Below are 17,793 nucleotides of genomic sequence, written 5' to 3' on the forward strand. Positions count from 1 at the left end.
TACCTTTTTACCTTTTTTTTAATAGATGCTTTTATGGTCTTAGAAGACATATGAAAACTCAAATTATATTTAGGAATACAAAAATTGTGATGTATAAAACTCTTATAAGGTCTGTACTATCTTACGCATCTGAGACTTGGCCATTGTCGAAGTCAGATGCGACATTATTATGTACATTTGAAAGAAAGATTCCTAGGCAAATCTTTGGACCAGTTAGAGAAACGGAACATGGAGAAGAAGATATAATTTCGAACTGTACAGATTATATAATGAGCCGGATATTGTTAAATTCATAAAAATAAGAAGATTGGATTGGGCCAGGCATATTGTGAGAATGCAAGATGATAGAGTTGCGAAGAGAGTTTTCAAATTTATTCCGATGGAAAGAAGGAAGGTTGGGAAGACTGTGTGATGGATGATATCAAGACTTTGGGTGTTAGAAATTGGAGAAGTTTGGCATTGGATAGGGAGGAATGGCGAAAACTTCTGAAGAAGGCCAGGGTCCATGAAGGGCTGTCGTGCCATTGATGATGATGATGATGATGATGATGATGGTGATGATTCACGAGGATTTACCGCCACTTACGGAGCTTATTTCAGAAGACATTCTGAGCAAAAAATTTCATGTAAACATGTGTCCAATCTCAATATCTTTAGATTACACTAATTTCAAAATTATTAGTGAAATACCTTTTTTTCTTAAGTTTTAAGGGTAAAAGAATATTACAAATAGAGAATGAACTATTCAGAAATAATGATTAGTGTTCTGAAGCTAAAAATGTGTTGTTAATTGCTTTGTACAGATTTTGTTTTTCAATTTTTAACTAAAAAGTATATCATTCACATGCACTTTTCACAAAAATTATTACAAATTATACGACTTTAGAAACTTGATTCTTTGCAGTTTAATTATGCATCCTAATGTACAATCTTACAGAATTTACAAGCAATTGATTTGTAGCAATTGTGATAAATACGTAAGAAAAATGTAATTTTGTAGTTAAAAATCGAAAAAAATTCTGTACGAAGCAATTATGGAATTCACAGCACATTTTTAGCTTCACAATTCTATTTAATATTTGAGGAGAAATATTACAGATATTATTCTGTAGGACAAATTAATAATATCTTTAATATTCAGAATTCTAGCTAATTAAAGAATTGATACTCTCATTAGTTCATTCTTTATCTGTAATATTCTTTTACCCGTAAAACTCAATAATAATGGTATTTTACAAATAACTTCAAATTAGTGTAACTCTGAAAATATTTAGATTAGGACTCATGTTTAGATGACATTTTTTGCTCAGAATGTCTTCGGAAATAAGCTCCGTAAGTGATAGTAAATCCTCCTGAATCACCCTGTATGTATATATATTTTTAAAAAATTGTTAATTATTCTTATTTAACTTGCATATACGTACAGTATGTCAAAATATGCTGTAGGTTATATTGGAGTAGGCGAAATGTGACAATTGCTGTGTGTCATCTTACACTAGGTGCAATGACCTGTGTGACAATTGTGTGCCAATCATCCAGAAACGGCACGTTCAGCTTTTAAACAAATAGGCATGTTGGCATCGTTTATTCTAAGAAGGAATAAAAGTGTGTTGCTTCTGTCAACAATTCATCATGATGACCGAATAGATGATAACAGGAGAGAAAAGAAAACCAGAGATGGTGACATTTTATTGACCAAGAGGAGGAGTAGTAGACATCAGGCTTTTATGGAAATTATTGCATTTTTTTTCTATGTTTACGTTGATCTGCGTTACCTTCAATTCTTACTTGTATAGGCCTACTTTATTCGTATTGATTAAAATTGTCTGCCTTGTAACTGCGTAGTTTATTACTATTTTGTTTTAGTGCCACATTTTCATGTCCTTTTTTATACTAGCCTACTCATATTCACTTCAGTGTAAATAAATATAACAGTCAATGCAAGTACAAATTTATTATTTATTACAGATTTGAACATTATTTTAAAAAAGAACTAGAAAACGTAATGTGAAGGGAATCCCACAAGTGCGACCAAGCGCATGACTTTTTCCTAGCGACCACTCCTGGGTTAAAGAGAATAGAGATGAAATTCATCAATTATGAATCTCTGATTATGTTCGATAGTGTTAAATGCAGAAGTGGCTTCTTGGATAGTCAATTCCTTTTCTTTTTCTTACCTATAAATTTGTACCTGAAGAATTTAGGGAATGCTTGACGTGAGCATTTTGCCGATTTTGCAGTTTTGTGTTTTGTAGTCTTGATATAGTCTACAATATCTGTCCTACCTACGTGACTGATGCTCAACACTGATTTTCACTTTTGAGTTGAATAAATTTTTTCAATTAAGGATATCGCACTTTTATATTGTCTAGAAATTTATAATTTCTTTTAGGCATGATGGTAAGGAATTGATAGCTATTAAACTGTTTAAAATAAAATACTACACTTTCTAACAGGTCTATTCTTTTAACGTTCATTGAATAATAGTTAACATTCAAATTCATGCAAATCTAGTCTTTCAGGTGAAGCTCCCTGTAAAGCAGATTTGAATAATTTCAAGGGAAAAATTGTTCCGGGCCCGGGTATCGATCCCGGGACCTCTGGTTGAACATACCAGCACTCTACCACTGAGCTACCCGGGAACTCCACCTGACACCGTCTCAATTTTTCCCTTTATATCCACACAACTCGTGTGGGCTGACGAAACGCCAGAGACCCACAACGAGTGCACACAATCTCTGTGTGACTTGGAATTGTGGTTTTCTGTTAACGTAGAGCGCTGGTACGTTCAACCAGAGGTCCTGGGATCGATACCCGGCCCCGGAACAATTTTTCCCTTGAAATTATTCAAATTCAGTAAAACAAGAAAGGAACTTTCTCTTAGTCATGCTGGTAAGAAACTAAACTGATATAGGCAATTCGTTATCTTGTGAAACCAAATGAATGTGTGCACCATTGCTCATAGTAAAAATCCTATGGTGGAGGTAAGTGAGCTAGCTAGCTAGCTGCAAGTGGAAGCTTTTAGGGAGGGAAGCTTCTAAGCCCACTTTCTTCTTCCTCTTATGTGCAGGTAGGTTTTACAAGAGAACGAATGGCTATAACTACATGCAGGTGTTACGTGCTGTCTCTTCTCACTTTATAGATCTCTTGGATATGGAACAACAAGTTTTGATGGTGAAATCATTGCAATAAGTGAATGTCTCAGGAATCTTCTATGCCACATCTATAAATTTAGGAATGCAGTTATATTGTCAGACTCCAAAGCAGCTATTCTATCAATCGTCTCTAAACACACACCTTCATCTCAAACAGCAGAAATAACTAAAATGCTCTCTCAATTATTATCACTCAATAAAAGAATTGTATTCCAATGGATACCATCCCATTGTGGAATCCTGGGAAACGAGAATGCGGATGCTTTAGCAAAGAAGGGCAGCACTGCTACTTACAGACCTGTTACTAAATCTACCTATTACTATGTGAAGAGATTTATTAAATCTACATACTTAGACTTCAACAAACAAAATTTGATAACTCATTCCCAAGGGAAAAAATGGAACTCTCTGCATCAAAATCCACAGTTAATTCCTGATTTACCACGAAAATCGTCTGTAGCTGCATTTAGATTGGCAACAGGCCATGATTGTTTGGCTAAACACCTGCATAGAATTGGAATATATCAGTCCCCTAACTGCCCATTGTGCAACTCAAACTAAGAAATGGATTCGGAACACCTCAAAATCTGTGCTTCAGTGGCTGGTCATGATAATATTTTTGAAAAATATTAGAGTGCAAGAGGTCAAATGACTTTATTGTCAAACGCCTGGCATTAGAAAACAACAACAACAACAACATTCAAAGAACAGACTTCACTTCCTACACGTGGTCTACACTTTTAATGTTCATCTAATAATGATTAACATTCAAATTCAATAAAACTAAAACAAAACTCCCATGTGCAAATGTATCCGAACTGCAACTGTAAATGCCAGTTAGAGAAGCAATCAGAATCAGAATGACGAACACCGGAAATAGTAAGAATGTTACTCATGCTCATACTAAGATATTCTCATTGAGTGTCAGAGGGGATAGAACTGCAACCAGTTGAATATTTGCTAATGAAATTTAGAAATTTTAAATAGGTAGGCCATTGCATGAGGATATGGGGAAAATTATTTTTAAAATTAAATTAAATTTTTTTTTTTTTTTTTTTCCGAGATGCACTCCTTCTATGTTGTTTCACTTGATAAAATATGAGTGTATACCAAGTTTTAGGTAATTTGGTCATGTCTTGACCCCCGCCCAACATGACTGACTAATAAGACATTCTTTTCTTATAGAAAAATAATGTGAAAATGTAATATTAAATGTTTCTCTTTTAATGCAGGTCATTATGCAATACTGTAAATCCACATATATAGTAATTAATAAGTACTGTAATTAAATCTTGCTCTCAGCTATACAATATCCACATCAAATCACTAGATTTACTGAATTTAAGGTTTGTTGGAGGCTGCTGTTAACATCCTTAATGTCTCTAAGTATTGTTTTTGAGTTTCGTCATTGATAACACTAGTTGAGAAGTCTTGAATCACCTTTACGGCCCATTCAGAGAGATCATTCACCACTTTGAAATGCCGTATGTATGCCTCAGCTTCTTGATATCTGGGATCTAGATGCCATTGGCTAATGGATTGTCCAAGCCATTGGACCTCAAGAACCAAGATTTAGGGCCAATAAGGGTACGGCCACACGAGCTACATTTGTGGCAAGTTTTCTGCGACAAATGTAGCTGGAATTATAGGCAGCAATGAGTTAAATGGAAGCGGCCACACGGAGCAGTAAATGTAGCAAGTTTGGTGCATCCCAAGGTCGTGTCGCAACTCGAATGGGTCCGGGTCCATTTTTTCTGCGACATTTACTGCTGTTGGGTGGCCACACGTAGCGACATGGGTGGCTACACGTGCAGCTACATTTGTAGCAACTTTCTGCGACAAATGTAGCTGGAACTATAGACCGCATTGAGTTAAATGGAAGCGGCCACACGGAGCAGTAAGTGTAGCAAGTTTGGCGCCGTCTGACATGTTAGGTCTACTCGTGACCAATAATTTTCCACCTTAAGGGAATGAACAGGTGAAATATTCAAATTATGCATTTGTGATGCTAATGGACTGAAATTTTTACCACAGAGTGCTGATATGTATTTAAAACATCCCTATAAATTTCATCAATGTATCTTAATTAGTTTTGAAGAAATTAATTATTTACCAATTAATACTAATTAATATTTAAAAAATGCTGCATGATGAACGCTTAACATTATGAATTTAAAAAAAATATAGAACAGTTCCTCTAACAATAATAAAACATCTATCACATGATTTTTAGTTAGCACTTCTTAGTTACTGAGAAAAAAATTCAAAACTGGGTGAGTGCCAATTTAAAGAAAAAAATTAATTTCATGCATCTTAATCAATTTATATCTTGGCAAATAATAAATATTTTAAAAATCCATGTGACAGTCTTTTTCCTTTAGGTAATGTGGGCTTGTGGTAAAAATTTCATCACTATTGGTTAAGAAATGCATCATATGGAGCAATTTGAACATGTTAAAATGTAATAAAATTTAAAAGGGAGAAAATCAAGTTTTAAAGTACAACACTATGTTTGAGTACTTACACATTATGGAAATTGCTTAAAACCCTCCTGCCTGATATGTTGACCCCTCCTGCTGCTTTTTCCTACTTTCAGTGACACTTTTTGACAAACGTAGCTTCTTCCTGCTTGTTTTGAAGTTCTCACTGGTTGAAGTAGCCGCTTGCTGCAGTCGACGCTTGTCTCTCCTATTGCCAATTTTGTATGCTGCAGGAGATAATTTCACTGTTGACACTAAATCTCTCATGGAAATGTTTGCTGTACAACCCATGTTAAATTCAGTCACAGCAGAAGTAACAGCCACTTCAAGTTTTTTTTTTTGATACAAAAATTTCTTTTGGGCACTTCCGCCATATCACACTATGAACACTTTCATTCACATTTTGAGTTTTTCCTGCAGTGCACTTGCTAAGAAGTTCATCACTAGCTAGTCTACAGTACACTGGCATGATTTTAGCCACAACATCAGGTCGCAACACTGTCTTCATGGTTTTCAAGTCATGCTTCGGAACAGCTTCTTGCTTCGCAATGGCCCGGTTGAAGAAGCACCATGACTTTTCACCACTAGGGCATCTTGAATGCAGGGGCTTGTCATCCGTGGACATTGCATGGTCAAGTGTTGCATAGATGGCTTTCTTCATCTTGTTTACATCGGGGATATTATCAATAATGGCCTTTCTGTAGTAATTTTGCAGTCGAGGTATCATTTCTGCAGTCAGACTTCCCTTTTTTTTGCCTCCGATTGAGGAATCTGTCCCTCTCCATTCCCTAACAATATTCTGTAGACCTTTACCTACTCTCTTAGCAACGTGGTTCACACATTCTTCTTTTCTAATGTCAATGCCTTCACCATAAACTTGAAGCTGCTGAAGGTGATGGTGTGTTTTTGCATCCCCGTCAGACAATAAGGTTGTGTACCTCATATTACACAACCTAATGGACCGGGTCCAGAGAATTTTTGCAGCTTTCATCTCCATGGCATTTGAAGATCCATCAAAATTTTTCTCACAAACACCAGCATCTTTGTGACTTTGATACCACTGTTTATATTCGTCACTTGCAACATCCATTTTTTTTTCTGTCTTTTCACAAGTACTGCAATATTTTGACATTATTTCAAAATCTAACACTAGCCCTGTTAAAATATCTATGACTAAACCTAAACCATACTTTGATGTATGTCCACGCTTCATCCATGTGCCATCGTATGACACACCAATATTTATAACATCACTATCACTAATAGAACTGTCCACTTCCATGTGAGCTCGTCTAACTGCAGAGTGAGCATTTCTCAACACATGTTGTCTAACAAGTTTGTTTTCTTCCGTCAGTTTTATCAGGTGAGAGTTGAAGGATGGTGAGCTCAAACCTGCCATACCCATAGCCATACAATGTTGTTCCATAGCAGAGTGTCCTTTTCCCATGGTAACAAAGGCGTTGACCATTCTCCTATTTACATCGAAGGGAGGTCGAGTTGACTCAGTGTTACCTACCTTAGGGCTTGTATACATTTCATTCAACACTGTGTTGCAATTATAACACTTCGTCACTTGCAACATCCACTATCACTTTAAATGCAAAGCCTGATGGTTCAGTAAGCTCAGCTTTTGCACTATCCATTCCACATTCACCACATTTTACTCCTTTATACAGTTCACTCCACAAACTTACATGCACTAATGTGTAGTCTTCACTACACTGGGGGGCACTTATATTTGAATTCTCCTGCAAGTTGCCATATTTTATCAACTTTATCTCACTAGCACTTTGTTTATTATTTTGTTTCTTTTGACACTTGATCTTCATTATCACCAACTAGGCCTAACACATTTTCTTGTTGCACACATTCCACAATAGTTTTGGCATTCTTCCACCTTATATTTGCTAAATTTTTAGCCCTATTAGCATATTTTGATCGTTTCTTGCCCTTATTATGAATGTCACTTAGTCTATTCATGTTTAGAAAACTAAAACTATGCCTAAAATGCTAAATGTTGAGTTATACACGTGGTCTTGAATGTTATTGTGACGATTCCTAACCTAATGCACTTATACTAACTTATTCACACTAATATATACAACTAATTGAATACAAAATTAGTGTAAAACTTTAATAACATCCTAAATAACACGAAATCAGCAAAACAAGTATGAATATTCAAGTACAAACGCACAAACTCGAGAAGAAACGGTCCACAAACAATATTTTGCCGTTCAGTTTCAAAACGAAGTATTTGCAGGGCTGACAGGCAAGCTGATAGTATATTCAGGAGTGACAACAAACTTAATTTCACTAGATACACACCAGAAAAAAAAACTAGCCCGCTTTATTCAAATTACAAAGCTCAACATAAACTTTAGAGCTGACAGCTCGTTTAAAGGGCAACGAAGCACGTGCAAGCAGACATTTAAACGTCATGTGACACGGTTTAAAGGGCTCCCAAATAAAAAATGAGGCCATATTATGAAAGTAGAAGGTTTAAATAAAATTATGAACATAAAAACAAAAATTTGTATTTTTTTCCATTTTTCCACATTTTTCACTTGTTCGTTCCCTTAAACGAATTAACATTGTTGTTAGTTACTGGGAATTTATTATGAAATCCATATTTTAAACTTTAAATTTATATTAATATTTATTTCCGCTTTACTAATTCCCAGAGGAGACTCAGTGAGTCAAAGAATATACATGTCAAAATACTTTTATCTACTAATTGACAATAAATAAAGAATAAATATCATGCAAACGAAAACAAAAAAAAAAAAAATTGTAGTAAAAGTACAAACAACCGTGTAAAATGAATGGTTATGCTTTAATTTTTTAGGAATGAGATAGAAAGCGAAAATCAAATGTCATGTAAAGGACACACAGATTAAGACTTTAAAAAGAGTGAAATAACAAATCAAAGTTATTCATTTTACAGTAGAGAATTACAATAATTTAGCTCAATGTAAATTTACAAATGCGTATGGAAACACACGTAAGCTAATTTTAAATACTATTTTCTTAATCTTACTCCTGTTTTTTGTTACTTCACCAGAAGGAAAAGTAAATATCGCCACTAAGTTCCTTTCTGGTAATTGAATTTGCAGCCAGGCATACAACAGCTTGGCATTTTATTCAGGCCTAATGTATTTAAAAATAAAACAAGTGACATTGATGAGTGCAGTGAAATTTGTCTCTTGAATTAGCTATAAGATATCGCAATTTGTACCACCCCGCTTATCTTTTAGCGTTAAAATTTTCTTTTGTTGGTAAAAAAACTTTATGAGACATGAAACTGTAACATACCCTAAGATTCACCTTTCAGTTTCCCCCTCCCCCGAAATTTAATAATCTGAGAAACGTGATCTATCATGTTTAAGAGAACGTAAACTCTGTTTTCTATTAGATAAGATGTAGGTCTACAATGGAAGAAAGGCATTCTGAAATTGGAAGGAAAACCCGTTCTTTTTAATGGTTGAAATTCTCAGTATGTATATGTAATCATAACAACAGAATTTACTTGTGTTTATGAGGGAGTGAAGTAGAGAGGGAGATTGACTTTTAGATGGGAAATTATTATCATGACAAATTTATAACAGTACGATGCACTCCTATCTCACTGGCCGCCAGCAGTGTGTTGTCTTTAATAATCGGTTCTCCTCCTGGCAGACAGTAGAGTCAGGATTTCCCCAGGGTTCGGTATTGGATCCATTGCTTTTCTGTCTCTATATTAACGATATCGCCAAGTCATTTAAATATTGCAGATATCATATTTATGCAGATGACGTTCAATTATACATTTCTGCCAGTCCTAATAGACTAAGTGACTGTATTAATAGACTCAGTAAAGATCTCGAATCCGTTTCATCTTGGTCTCAACAATTCGGACTTAACTTAAATACAGATAAATCACAGGCTATCTTATTTTCGAATAAAAGATTAATCCTCGATATTAATAAGCTGAACTTTCCTCCTGTGACTCTGAATAAAGCGATCATTCTATTCAGTTCAACTGTGAAAAATCTGGGAGTTAATTTTGAATCTAACCTTACCTGGGACACGCATATCAAATACACATGCAAGAAAGTATTTTCCACTCTTCACTCATTAAAACGATTGTACCACTATCCAGCTAAATTAAAGCAGATGCTTGTACAGACTCTTATTATGCCTCATTTCGATTATTGTGACGCTTTATTCAGTGATCTCAGGGTGGATTTATCCCAGAAACTGCAACGTGTTCATAATGCATGTGTTCGTTTCATTTGTAATGTCCGCTACTAACGTACGATCACATTTCGCCTTCTTTCGATAAATTATTGTGGCTCAGGTTAAATGAGAGGAGAAAGTTACATTCCCTTTCTCTCTTATACCGAATTTTGCACACCTCTACTCCCTCTTACTTATCTGTCCGATTCCACAGTCTTTCTCGGTATCATAACTTAAATATTCGGTCACAATATAACACGCTAGAAATACCACTGCACACATCATCTCTTTATTCTTCATCTTTCACTGTTGCTAATTCTCGTCACTGGAATTCTCTGCCGCCCGAAGTCAAGGGCTGCCGAACTTTAATTTCCTTTAAATGTAAATTAGAAAAATATCTTATGATGAGTTGCCAAATCTAACGCGTTGCAAATATTTAATGGAATGTGTTCCACTGTATTTATTTTTATTTATTTTTTTTTGTTTCTTATTTTTATTATCGAAATCGTGTTTATTTATCACTTAACGCCAATATGTATCCCACTATGTTGTCGTTTTTTTATTATTAATCTATTTTTTTCTGTACATTTTATTCAATTGTCGGTTTCTGGTTTAATTATGTAAATCCTACTTAATTGTAATCTAATAGTAATACGTATACTAATGTGTTTATTTTTATTTTTACTGCGTACATTTTTTTATTGAATTATCGGCTTCTGTTTTTTATGTGATTCGTATTTGATTCTAACAACATTAATATGTATTTTACTATGTTTATTTTTATTTTATGAGGTAAATTTTATGTAACTACCTCTTTTGATCTCGTTATGTACCTAAATTGTATCAGTAAGTAATTATTTAATTCCGATCCAGTTTTATGTTCAACTGTGTAAGCAAGTTTTAATCCTGGTTGAGTGTAAGAGAAGGCCTTACGGCCTTAACTCTGCCAGGTTAAATAAAGCCATTATTATTATTATTATTATTATTATTATTATTATTATTATTATTATTATTATATATGACATATTTTGTTACTAACAATACGGTGCCAATAAATATTGCTTCGCTTATGTATAGTCCAGCTGAGTTGCCCTATTTTTTTTAACTCTCTTCCAAATATCTTTCTTTAAAAACTACATACATTTTTCTTCTTTCAATTTCGACCTAAAGAATTCTTCAATAATAAAATGTATACAATAGCGTTCTAGCAAACCCTTCACAGCAATTTTGTTTGGTAAAAAACGTACAATTCTTTTGCAGGACAGACCTCACAAATCAGTATTGTTTATAAAGAAATTTCCACTTTTAGTTGTATTTTGCGATATAAGGGTCAAGTTTAAATTGCCGCAACGTCCAATAAGCATTCTGCAAAACCAAGAAAAAGAGAACTTTTATGATAGATGTGTTTACTTATACTCTATTCAAAATACCGTTCTTTGAGAGTACGCATTTTTTTGTTTCATTTTCGACCAAAGGTTTCCTTCAATAATAAAATCCATACAATAGTGTTCCAGTAAACCCTTCACAGCGAATTCATTTGTTAAAAAACACAATTCTTTTACAAGACATATCTCTCAAATATGTTACAAACAGATGGCCTCTTTGAGTTGTGTTTTGGGTCATTTTTACAACTCCTTTTTACTTGGAGATGCTTCAGAAATTCATGTATTAAAAAGGGAAGAGCATGTCTAATCTGTCGTACAATCCCAATGACCCTTCTACAGAACCACGAGAAATTAGGTCTTCATACAGCCTTCCAGCAAACCCTTCACCCACACCGTACTTCCGATTGTTACTGACGAACAATATTGCCTGTTGTAAAATCGACATAGGAATAAAAGTTAACTTTATGGCACTGCTATAAATTTTCTTCTCATGCGCATTACAATTGTGTGTGACCGTAATAATGTACACTAACAACACGCACAATGCGACTTTGGCTTCATACTCCATCTCGGAAGAAAGCTTTCTACTACACTACGGTTGAGTGCTGCAAAATGCAAAAGAACTAGCTACAAATTTCGCTACGTGTGGCATATCATGTGGCCACACGTAGCGACATTTAACGCAGAAACTGGCAGTAATTGTAGCGCCCGTGTGGCCACCCATTTTGCGACAATTACGGCAGCTTCATTTGTAGCAGAAAACTTGCTACAAATGTAGCTCGTGTGGCCGTACCCTAAGAGACGAGAATTTCGTACTGTGGTTCAGGATTGGAAATGTTGGAATGCCCCTCCCAAAATTCTTTTGGTCTCAGAAATCGAAATAATGTCCGAGCAATTTTCTGCCATTCCGAATCAGTAACTCTGTTTGAAAATAGGGAGAACACTGCACACTCTTTGGTTAAATACCACAAGTGTCCTTCCATGGCTTGTATGGCTGCATTAGCAACTTGATGATCATGCTTGCGGTATTTGGTCAAGTCATGCCACAGCTTCAGATCATTGTAGACTGCATCAGCACCATTGGATGAAGAGAGCCATTTTTCAACATAGAGGAGTGCATTGAATTTGCATAGTGCTTCTAATTTATCGATCATGATCTTGTCATATCCTGCTTGAGCACTGAAAGCAAACATCTTTGCTGGATACAAAATGGACGGCATCCATCGAGTGTGCTGAGCTGCTCCAGGTTTTAACCAGTGTATTCCTCATTCAGGTATTTCTCCCAGAATTAACAACATCAGTTCAGCACACTTCCAATAATCAGCACGAGGTAATAAGTTATTTCTATCTGAGGTGGAAAGTATTCTCTTCAGTGATTGAATTGTATTTTCCATTATGAGTTTCAGTGACCTGTCCTTGATTTGTATGGTCGTAAATTTTTCTTCTGTATTGATAGTTTCCCAAATAGAGTACCTGAATTGAATGAAATTGTCATTTTCAGGACCTGATGTTTCACCAAACAATTTCTAGTGAACCGAACACAAAATTCTCTCAAAAACGTGATGCAGACAAGCAAACAAACAAGTTTTTGTCCAGTAATTTTTTGAGCTGTACACGTGCTCCAATTTTCCATCCTGAATTTGAAGCTGTAGTATCAAAAACGAGAGATCTCATGTTATCAGAGAGCTCTCATTCATTTGCAAAACTAAAAGTAGCTCTTGCTTGCTCTGTACATGTTGTGTACCTTATAGCAAAAGTGATTATTGAGGTGGGCGGGGGTCAAAATATGACCTAAACATCTGAAAATTTGTACATAAGTATGTTTCAATAATTGTAATAACATGGCGGGGGTGCACTTAGGAAATTTAAGAAAAAAATTTTTTGCAATGCCTTATCACATAAACGATATTATACTTGGAGGAAACTGGGACATTTGGCATCCTAGACACACTCTTTTGGGACAGGGGTACAAATGTTAGAAATTCGAGACTATCCTAGCTAAACTGGGACGTCTGGGGACGCTACTAGGTAGCAAGAAAGGATACCACATAAAATAGAGAACCTACTTATGTCCAAGAAAATCTGACCATGACAATGCATTTTCTGATTGCTTCGTGATTCATATACTATCCGCAATATCTAGTCACAATTTCCTAACAGTCTATAAGTGTTACTGTTCCTGAAATGTATCAAGTTCTCAACCATCTTGCTACCAAGGTTTTTTACAACTTACTACTATACTACCAAGGGGGGGATAATAAAATTACCACCATCAAAAACATATACCAATCTTTGTTAAGCATTTGAAATATAAACAATTTACTGTATGTATAGACTTACGAAAAATGTTGTTGTTGTTTTCTAATGCCAGGCATTTGACAATAAAGCCATTTGACCACTTGCACTCCAATATTTTTCAAAGATATTGTCATGGTTAGCCACTGACGCACAGATTTTGAGATGTTCTGAATCCATTTCTTCATTTGAGTTGCATAATGGACAGTTAGGAGACTGATATATTCCAATTCTATGCAGATGCTTGGCCAAACAGTCATGGCCTGTTGCCAATCTAAATGCAGCTACAGACGATTTGCGTAGTAAATCAGGAATCAACTGTGGATTTTGATGCAGAGAGTTCCATTTTTTCCCTTGAGATTTGTCATCAAATTTTGTATGTTGAAGTCTAAGTATGTAGATTTAATCAATCTTTTCACAGAGGAACACGTAGATTTAGTAACAGGTCTGTAAGTAGCAGTGCTGCCCTTCTTTGCTAAAGCATCCGCATTCTCGTTTCCCAGGATTCCACAATGGGATGGTATCCATTGGAATACAATTATTTTATTGAGTGTTATTAGTTGAGAGAGCATTTTATTTATTTCTGCTATTTGAGATGAAGGTGTGTGTCTAGAGACTATTGATAGAATAGCTGTTTTGGAGTCTGACAATATAACTGCATTTTTAAATTTATTGATGTGGCAGAGAAGATTCCTGAGACTTTCACTTATTGCAGTGATTTCTCCATCAAAACTTGTTGTTCCATATCCAAGAGATCTATAAAGTGAGAAGAGACAGCACATAACACCTGCACCAGCACCTTGTTCCCTGGAGATCAAGGATCCATCGGTGTATAAATGAAGCCAATTTTGTGGAGGGTACCTAATATTAATTGTCTCTAAAGACAATTGTTTCATTATTTCAGTGTTTACTTCTGATTTCAGTATTTCTTGTGTTAAATTTATATTATACTCTATATTTAATAGTGTTAAAGGGTTTGGTTTAATTTGTAAGTTTTCTTTTAAATTCGGGATGTTGATTTTCTGTTTTAATTCTTGAACCATGGATATGAAACTTTTTTGAGTTTTTAATCTACGGAGAGGACTGTATGAATGCCAATTGTTTCCTGGTAATCTGATAAGTTTTTCATATTAAATCAGTGCTTTTTATTCTATTAATTATCATTTTGATGCTGTTAATATTAGTGAGGAATCTCATAGAATCTATTGGAGTTGTTTTGATTCCACCAGTGATGAGTCTGAGAGCTTGGTTTTGAACACGTTCTATTTCGTTTATGAAAGGTGAAGTAATTAAAATTTCTCGCAGTACGTCAGAACTGGCTGTATAAACATTTTGTATGTAGTGTTCAAAGTATTTCTAGAGCAACCCCATTCCTTTCCTGCTAGTCTTTTCAGAAGGGAGAATCTTTTACGAGCTTTTTCAAATGGTTGTTCCATGTTAACTTACTGTCGAAAATAACTCCAAGATATTTGGATTCATAAGTCCTAGGAAGGTGTTGGCCATTGTATTGGATATTGAATTCTCTTTCTTTTTTACCAAGTGAAAATATTTGGTAGTTACTTTTGCCTAAATTGAGTGTCATCAAATTTGATGTACTCGTATTCCATTCATGTAGTGGATTTAGAGCTTTAAGAGCAGAATTTTGAATTTTGTCTCTATGTCTGTGAGATCTGGAAGTCCACAAAACTATGTATATCATCTGCAAATAGTGCTGTTTTCATGTTTGATTCCTCTAATATGGAGAGTAAGTCATTTATATAAATATTGAATAAAGTTGTGCTGAGGACAGCGCCCTGGGGTAGACCTCAATATGTTTGTCTGTAACTAGAAAGTGAGTTATTGAATTTAGTAGCAATGAATCGTTGACTAAGGAATTCTGATATCCATCTGAACATATTGCTGGAGATACCTAATTTCTGGAGTTTTAATAATAATTTATTTCTCCAATCAGAGTCATATGCTAACTGAAAGTCAATAAATATTGCTAAGGCATCTTCTTTTTTGTTAAAACTGTTTTTTATTTCTTGGCCGAGGCATATGACTTGTTCATTAGTAGAGTGTAGTTGTCGAAAACCGGCTTGTCTTGGTGATAAAAGATTTTGGGATTCTAAATACCAAGTTAATCTGTTGGAGATCATTAACTCCATGGTTTTTACTATCATGCTTAATAGTGCTATTGGTCGATAACTATTAACATCATGAGCAGGTTTCCCTTTTTTGTGAATTGGTACAATGATTGCTTTCTTCCAAGCTGCAGGAATTGAGGTGTTCCATGATAAATTGAAAATGGATAAAAGTACAGACTTGGCTTTTTTCCCCAAATGTTTAAAAAATTCTGAATGAATGTTGTTGGGACCTGGAGATTTCTTGGTTTTTAAATTTTGTATAGCTATGCTTAATTCTTTGGAAGTAAAATTTTGATGGAATATTTCAGGTTTTGTGATATTGTTTTTTTATATATTTATGTAATTCTCTTTTGATAAATTTGTCATTTTTTTTTATATTGGAATGTAATCTGTGAGAGTTTGAGTAGTGTTTATTAAATGCATTTGCTATATCTCTACTATCTGTTAGTGTTTTGTTATTGTGAATAATAGGTTGGCTAATATTTTCCTGTGTATTGGAAATATTCTTCAGAAATTTATATGTTTTAGCGCTATCGGTTCTGTAATTAATATTTTCGATAAATTTATTAAAACTGTTCTTTTTTGCTGTTATGATTGCTTTTTTAAGAATGGCAGTCTTCCTCCCCCAATCTCGAGTATCTTCTGGTGTTTTGCTATGTTCTGCTTTGATTCTTGCTTTATCTCTATCTTGTTTCAATAAATTCAGGTTTTCTGTCCAGAATGGGGTGTATTTTTTTGGTTTGCCTCGTGGGATGTGCTTTTTTGCAATTTTAAGAATAGATTCACAGAAATATTTGTTCAATCTATCTGAGTTTTTATTTTCCATTAGTGGTGTGTTGAGCTGGATGTGTTCGTCTAGTTCTGTAGTAAATAGTTTCCAATCCGCTTTCTTAAAATTCCATGTTGTTTTGTTATTGTAGGGTTCTTTTCTTCGGTTTTGGTGGAGATGAATAGAAGCAATGATGACTCTATGGCCAGATCCGGGGTCTTCAATTATTTTTTTCTTGGTTTCGTGATGGATATCTGATGTTACCAGTAATAAGTCTGGATTTGTGCCAGAACCTGAATAATGTATGAAAGTAGAGGGATCTTCTTTTCTATAGACAAAAAGTGTAAAAATATAAAGTAATCATCTTATTTTAAAAAATACAGAGTGGTTCAAAAGTCCTGTTCCAATTTGTTGAAAACATAGTATACCAAAATTAACGAACTTTAGATATGTTACCAATGACACAATGAGGTAACATGTACAGTAAATTTAAATTTACTTCCCTTTCATTTCAAGACAAACTCCTTAATGCTACATAATTTTGACATGGTAGAAAACACTTCTGTACAAGCAATGAAAGTCACAGTACTATAACATAAATTGGAAATCAATTCAGTTAATTTTTTAAATTTAAATATTAGAACACCATATATAAAACAATGAACATTTCAAAAACATTTGTTTATAATAAAATAAAATAAAAATTTTTTGAAGTTATAATAAAAATATAAAACTAATAAATCAAATTTTAGTTCTTTGTTGAAATTAAAATATTCGAGCACCACCTATATAACAATAACATATCAAAAAGAGGAAGTCCGCCTGGGTAGCGTAGTCAGTATAGCACTGACCTTCTGTGCTCGAGGTTGCGGGTTCGATCCCGTCCCAGGTCGATGGCATTTAAGTTTGTTTAAATGCGACAGCCTCATGTCAGTAGATTTACTGGCGTGTAAAAGAACTCCTGCGGGACAAAATTCCGCCACATTGGTGATGCTTATATAACCTCTGCAGTTGTGAGGGTCGTTAAATAAACCATTATCGAAAAGAGGCTCCACTAATAATTATTTCAAACAAAATCACTTTTAGAAAAACCATAACACACAGAAATAAAAAATTAAAAATAGGGAACAAAAAAAATGATAATATAAATAACAATATAAAAATTAGTATAAATATCACAAAATAAAATAATTTGAAAGCAGACTAACTTAGAAATTAAGAGAATTAAGCTACAGATTGAATTTTATACCCTGGAATTTTCATGATAGATTATCAAGGAGGGTAACAAGATCACCCCACATGAATAATGTGAATTATATCTTAAAGTAGATTAATTATTTAGGTTATTTTTAATTCAAATTGTTA

The 17,793-nt window shown here is 34.4% G+C and overlaps 2 protein-coding genes across 2 annotated transcripts in view; one reads left to right on the plus strand and one right to left on the minus strand.

Annotated features, from left to right (window-relative positions):
* The window catches only part of LOC138705805 (CD2 antigen cytoplasmic tail-binding protein 2 homolog), a 106,290-nt gene that overhangs the window by 68,082 nt on the left and 20,415 nt on the right, over positions 1–17,793 (plus strand). The window lies entirely within an intron of this gene.
* The window catches only part of LOC138705808 (uncharacterized), a 102,882-nt gene that overhangs the window by 3,437 nt on the left and 81,652 nt on the right, over positions 1–17,793 (minus strand). The gene's annotated exons all lie outside the window — the stretch shown is intronic.

The sequence above is a fragment of the Periplaneta americana genome, chromosome 9 (genome assembly GCF_040183065.1).
Source record: "Periplaneta americana isolate PAMFEO1 chromosome 9, P.americana_PAMFEO1_priV1, whole genome shotgun sequence".
Lineage (NCBI taxonomy): Eukaryota > Metazoa > Arthropoda > Insecta > Blattodea > Blattidae > Periplaneta > Periplaneta americana.